The sequence below is a fragment of the Chamaea fasciata genome, unplaced genomic scaffold (assembly GCF_029207755.1).
Source record: "Chamaea fasciata isolate MVZ Bird 193981 ecotype frontalis unplaced genomic scaffold, bChaFas1.0.hap1 SCAF_32, whole genome shotgun sequence".
Classification (NCBI taxonomy): Eukaryota; Metazoa; Chordata; class Aves; order Passeriformes; family Sylviidae; genus Chamaea; species Chamaea fasciata.
In genome coordinates, this window is record NW_027094117.1 from 2,943,182 (window position 1) to 2,950,467 (window position 7,286).

Below are 7,286 nucleotides of genomic sequence, written 5' to 3' on the forward strand. Positions count from 1 at the left end.
GGATGTGTTGCCTTCATTGAAATTAGTTGCCAAAATCTTTGTTAGCAGGAAAATAGTGAAGAAGTGAACATTTTGTAAGTATGCAAGAATCTTTTTTGTATGTTTAAGAGGGCAGGGGTGCTTGTCAAACTGAGAGAAGAGATTCTTTTGCTTTGCAGTCTGTGTCCCAAGTCAGACCCAAGGTCTTTGAATAGGTCCCACAGAGTGTGCACAGAAGACCAAACCAATACCACACACATCAGATCTGTCTCAATGCATTGCATTATTGTTTCTGTACGTGCTGCAACTCTGAAAGCTGAGATCTGTGCTTCCAGAGGTCTGAATGTGGCAGATATGCTCATGTCACTGTCTACGCCATACAGAAACACACCACGTAGAAACTGAACTGCCCATGTTGCCATGGATCCTGGGAGTCACTTTGGAAAAGCATAAGTTTTTCTTTTTTGTTGGGAATGACAAAATATTCTTCTGTTCAGACTCCATAGCATCTTTTTCCGTGCCTCATCTACTGCTCTGGTATAGCTGCCATTATAATCAAGCTAGTACTTTATAGTCACAACATTATTATTATTCAATAACCTTTCTTTTCTGTTGGAGATTGCTTGTTTTGGACCTTTAAAGTGAAGTGATTCTACCTAGCAGACCTTTCTTTTATTTCAATATTTATAAAACATCATCCACTCTTGCAAAATGGTCCATAGAAAGGTATGGGTTGGAAGGGACACCTAAAAAGTCACAAAGTTCCAGCCTTTCTGCCAGGCCTGGGGAACTTTCCACTAGACCAGGCTGCTCAAAGCCCCGTTCAACATAGCCAGCAACACTCCTAGAAATGGGGCACCCAAAACTTCTCTGGGCAACCTGTTACAATGTCTCACAACTTCCACAGTGAAGAAATTGCATAAAATCGTTCTTACAAAACCACATCCACTGCTACTGAGGGAAGGTTTATCCGAATTCAAAGTTCCTAAGCTCTAATTTTCTGTCATTGATTTGCTCCATAACCTCAGATTTTCTGTGATTTAATTGTTTCAGTTTTACTTTGGATTGATATCATCTAATCCTGTGTGATTCCTCTGAGGACTTAATAGAGAACTGTTATTATATGAAAAGAAAAATGTTACATGAATGTATATTATCATGTTTAGATGCTTTGCGTCGGCCTGCTGCTCGTTAATGTTTCCTATAAGCAAGAATGAATGACATAAACTGTATTTGACAAAAATGTCTTCAGCAATTGCTAGAAGTAATGCTATGAATATACTAAAAATAATGACACTGTCATTGTATTCAGGCTGACAGGCTTTGCTAAGAGGCAAGGAATGTTAGCTTATGCATAGATCTGTTAAAATATTGTATTCTGGACATGGCTTCCTATGTTTGGCTGCTTTGCTGTGCCAGCAGGATGAACATCTGATGATCTGCAGCAGCTAAAGCCTGTGACCTCAAATATATTGACCTGCTCATGCTAATATTGTTTATTTGGCTACTGGAATCAAGCAGATTTCTGCCAGGTTGGTTTAGAGGACATAAAAAGCACTCCATAATGACATGCATCTATCCACAACTGTCCCAGCTTCAATCATTCCCTAGTCTTCCAGATTGAAGGGAATTTTTTTTTTTTTTAAATCTCAGGTTTAGAGTTTTATTGTTGCATTAAAAGTATAATATATTTCATATTAAGCACTTGATGTTAGAGAATACAAGCTTCTGAAGAGATTTTACCAAATCAGAATTCTTCAACTAGTGTGATATTTTAAATAGCATTTTTTTTCTTTAATTAAGTCAAGTTAGTACTTAATCGACTAACTAACAGCAAAACCAAAACTAAGTCCTTTTAAAAAAAGATTTTTGTCCTGGGTTGAAGTATATTCTATCACCATCTTCATGAACTGTTGAAACCAGGTGAGGCAGTGCTCCCTGCCTCCTCCACTCTGGCTTATCTTCTGTTAATGGGCCCATCAGCACCTTTGCTGCACAGCTCACAGATAACCCCCTCCTGGGCTACCTCCTGTTAATGGGCCCATCAGGCCTTATCACATGACTCACCATCCCATTGTGGGATGCTCCGCCCAGAGGGAGGAACCAAGCATTCCAGCCTGGATATAAGCTGAGACTCTGAACACCAGAGGGGCGCTTACCCACTGGATTCCCAGAGGACCCGAGCTATCAGACCTTTCTACAGGATCACTGCTTCAGGAAGACCACCTCATCTGGACTGCTTCCATCACTACGCTCAGGCTGTATTCTGACTCTGTCAGTGGTCTTTTGTATTATTGTATCTATTCTAGTTTACTTTCTTTTTTTTTTTTTCTATTAAATTGTATCTCTGACTTGGAGCCTCTCATTTGTTTTGCCTTCAAACTACTACAGCTGGATACCGAGAAATACCTTCTGAGGGCTTTAGCCTGGTGCCTAATGACCGTTGGGTGAAACAAATCACCAAGGAACAGCCGGAGCTGGAGTGCAGTCTGACACACATGGAGTCTGGTGAAACAGTCAAGATCACAGTCATGCTGGACACAGGGGCGGATGTCACTGCGATTTCTCATGGACATTGGCTGAGCGATTGGAATCTGGGGCCGCCCGAGTGTCTCCTCACAGGGTTTGGAGGAACTATGGAGTGTAAGCAAAGTAAATCTGAGATTACTGTCACGGGTCCCGAAGGAAAGACAGCAGACATCCGGCCCTACGTGGTGTGGGATAACTCAACAGTGTGGGGGAGAGACGTGATGTTCCAGTGGAGAGCAAAGATGGAATTGGATTCGTAATGGAAACCACAGCGACGCCTGCCATTCATCATTAAGTTACCATTATTCAGTTATCGTGGAAAACCAATCCGCCTGTTTGGATAGATCTGTGGCCTCTTGAATGCCCTCAAAAAATTAGTAAGTGAACAGCTACAAAAAGGCCACATCAAGCCCACAAACACTCCCTGGAATTCCTCAGTGTTTATCTTTCAGAAGAAGACTTCTCTGATTCCTGGAGATTGCTTCACGACTTGAGGAACAAAATGATAGAGGACATGGGGCATTTACAACCTGGATTTCCTTCTCTTTCAGTGATTCCAAGAGACTGGCCTCTTGTTGTCATTGACTTCACAGATTGATTTTTCACCATTCCAGTGCATCCAGAGGATGCTCCTCGATTTGCCTTTTTGGTTCCAGCCATCAACAGAGAACCACTGCAAATGTTCCACTGAACGGTTTTACCACAAAGAGATGCAAAGGACCTGCAGCCGGCTCCGACCCCGCCGAACCCGAGAACAGCCCCACGCCCGTTCCCAGTGAACCCGTGAGGGGCCCCTTCAATCCTCCCGTAACTTACCTGGGCTCGTAGCGACCCCCCCGGAGCTGACAGCGGGCTGCCCACTCCGAACAGCAGCCCTCCTGAACGAAACGGGTTTGAACACCGCGGGAATTTCAACAACTTCCTGCAGCGCTACTGCGCATGTGCGGCACAGCCGCCCGCACAGAAAAATGGCGGCTCCCTGCAAAGACCTTCCGTACAACGATATGGCCGCTCCCTGTGTTTTTCCGTACAACAAGATGGCGGCGCCCCACATGGAGCATGCGCACTGCCGCCGGCGCCATTTTGTAACCACCGAGACTCAGCCTCCATCTACAGCGCCATCTCTGGCCGCCGTGCCCGCTGCAGGGTCGGGCGGCCCCGGAACACCGGCGGCGGAGGTGCCGCGGCTGCGGCCGGCCCCGGAGGTGCGCGGCCCCGGGGTGCCGCCGGCGGGGGTCCCTGTGACCCCCCAGAGCAGGAGTCACCAGCCATGGGGGCGGGTGGCCCCGGAGCGCGGCCAAAGAGGCTTTCAGCACCCCCACCATCGGCGTGAGCCTGCCGCGGGGAGCAGCCGTGTCGAGGTGCCGGCTTCTTTTCAGCCTCTGCCAGCGCCAGGATTGGAGCACGGGAGACGCAGTTTTGGTGTTCGGGCTCAGGATTTTATTCATTCTTATCTGCATTACAGCCTCACAAGCCGTGAGTTCTGTACACTAACTAGCTAAGCACAAAATGGAGAGTCTCTCTCTATCTCTACCTGTGCTTTTCAAGGACAAATCATCCAATGAAAAAGTGACACTGAAATTATTTCTATTTTTGACTCAATGACCCCATGGTCCACAATGTGGACTTTATTACCCAATCAAAGAAACCACCCAAACACATGAATTGAAGGTGAAGAAGTAGTTGTGTTTGTGCAGGTCCAGGGCCCAGGTGGATTCCAGCGGAGAACGGGAAGCCAAATCAAGCACAGGAACACGCTGACAGCTCCAAGAGCAGAGAAGCAGCACGCAGACGTGAGCTGCACGGAGACTGTAGCTGATGGCAGACATCTTCTGTCCCACGTGCAAGAACTGTCAACCCTGGGGTTTGTGTTCGTGTAAAAGGTGTGGGAATCGTTGGTATCGTAGAGCTCTGTTGGCACAAGCGTGGTGAACATCGTGGTGTGATCTAGAATCCCAAACAAAGCACAAGGCCGTTGGATATTTAGTTGCAGTGGGTCACGGTGAAGAAAGCAGCCCCCATCTTCCCATTCTTCGGGAGGAATGGAGGAGGGAATTTTTGAGAGAATCAAAAGAGATTCAAATTTGGAGAGTTGAATGCAAACAAAATAATTCAGTGCCTTATATCTGGCCGGTCCCGGGTGAAATTAAAAGGGAACGTGCTGAAAGATGTGCCTGGAAATTAAAAATGAAAAAGGAAGTGCCTTAAATCAAAAAGCATTAAGTTAAATCAGGGATCGTGTTTATATCTTATTTTGTTTGCCTTCACCAATGCAACCTTACCTGTCGATCAACCAAAGACCAACACTTGGGGATCAGTGGTGTTGTAGAATCCCTTTGTTAGAGAATAGTTTAAGGGAAATCTGGGGTTCAATCAAATGTTATGCTATTTTGCGTGCTTGCTTTTAGTAATTTACTTGCTTTTAGTAATTTACTTGCTTTTAGTGATGCAAATTTGCCACTCAGTCAACCTAAAACAAATGTCTGGGTGACTTTAGCCAGTGCATCAGGTTTAGATACCGTATGTCTGTCCAATACAACCCCAGAAAAGCCATTTTCCACCTGTCTGGTTGGTGTGCCAGTGGATGCTTGGCCAGCTCCAGAGAAAACTGACAGAGCCATTCAAGGTACAATTGCAGGATCATCCACATGGGATTTGTGGTCCCCGGTAGATGCATGGAACTGGTGGGTTCCTCACCTTCCCGCGGCATCTCATGAACCTGAAGTACCGAAGACTTTTGGTTCTGTAAACATGATGTTTTCATGCCAAATTAAACTATACAGGGAAAGATCAATTTTTGGTTAAGGATGTTTGTCCTTACCACTTTCTATAGAAAAATGAGATTAATTAGTGTAATCATACTTCTTTAGTTCAGTCACACGTCAGTCCACACGGACATGAGGTACAAATGCAAGTTTAGTTTTAAATAAATAGAGGGTTTTTAAGTGCCTTAGCAAATAAGAGACGAAATCAGTTAGCAAGAAAAAGACCTAAAGTCTAGTTTAAAGTTCAAGTGACATTGCCTTCTGCAAGGTTGGTTTAATTCTAATCCTAACAAAAATAATGTAGCCTTGCTGAAACATGCCTAGACAGAACAGACAGAGCTACATGTGTAGAATTTGTGTAAGAAATTGCAAATATTGTCGCACATCAATCTTAGCTTAGGCCAGGCCCAACAAGGCAATACTAGACTCGTGTTTCTACCTGATTGGTAGAAACCAATAGAATAAAATGCGCTGCTTTAAAGCTCAGGGAAGACCAATCACAAATGCCACTGTTGTTGTTTCTGCGGCTGCTACTGATAACACAGTAGATATCTATATGTATATATAAATATATGCACACTGATAAGACTCAGGGGACACAGACTACAGGTGCTGCCGCTGCCGCTGCTGCTGCTTCTGCTTGGGACTCAGAAACTTGTGGGAATGCATTTCCACACCCAAGCAAATGATTCTATTTAAGTAAAAAAGTTTCAGTTTACCTTTGAACTTAGAAGGAAGCCAAGCTGGAAAGTTGTGTGCCCTTCTCATGGACATCAGCCCAGTGCCAGCACAGGGGCACTGGTTGGGCTTTGGAGATGTTTCTCAGGACCTGTGGCTGCTGCTATTGGCAGCAAGGCAAATTGTCCCTCCTTAATTATCCTATACTTGAGAATGAGCTCAGAGGTGCTCAGGCGCTTTTTAATGTGTCCTGGCCAGGGGTCAGAGGCTTCTCTGACACCTGTGCTCGCCTTTTGTTTCTGTATTGTTTGTCATTTTATCGTTTGTAAAATGTTTTATCTTTTGTTAAAACCTTTCTTTGTTAAAACCTTTGCATTACAAAACACATTTGAAGAGACATCTGGCAAATATTATGAAGCCACTCTGGGAGGTTGCAGGCCAACCCTCAGGCTTGATGCATCTTCATGGGGCTCATTACACGCTGGCCTCATGTGAGAATGTATCAGAAACTTTGTTCTTTATGTTATGAAACTTCATGTTCTTTATGAAACTTTCTGTTAGAAGGCTTCCTGCACACTGCTGCTGATATGATGCCACCGCTCCTGCTGGGGACACGGGGACTTCACTGGCTTCAGCTGTGACAGCCTCTGCCTCCATGAGACTGATTTAGCTATGCAATAAAGGACTTTGCTTTTACAACTGCCCATCACCATTGATTTCAGTGAGGACACCCCAAAAGCTTGACACAGGATGGCCCCTGTGGCCGAGCAGTGCCAAAGAGCCATCAAGGACATCTCAAAGCTGCTACGGGCACAGCAATGTCCTGTCATAGGGGTGGTGATGCCATCGGGGACATTGCTGGTGGCACTTGTCCCCTCCCCCATCCCCGTACGCTGTTTTAAACAAATTTGGGGAATTTTCCTGGAATTTTCATTGAAACTGTCCCAAATCCTGATGGGAATTCTTAAGGTGACATCAATGGGGACAGTTGGGGACAGTCAGGGAAGCTCAGGGACACTTTGGGACATGCAGGGACGCAGGGCCAGAGGGTGAATTAGCCCCCTCGGTGCCTTGCAGAAGAGGCAGCAGACCCGGGTTATAAATGACAACATAAATGACAATATAAATGACAATAAAATATTGGCTTTTGCATTCATGCTTTTGCCCGTTGTTATTGATTGAAACGATTTTGATACAGTGCCATTTATAATTCAGCTGTTTTTTGGTGTAATATAATCAGTTTATGTGTGTGCAGTATAGCCAACAGAAATGGCACCATGATAAATCAATATTATATCATAGGCCTTAGCGAAATATTAAAATAGAGACTGCGCA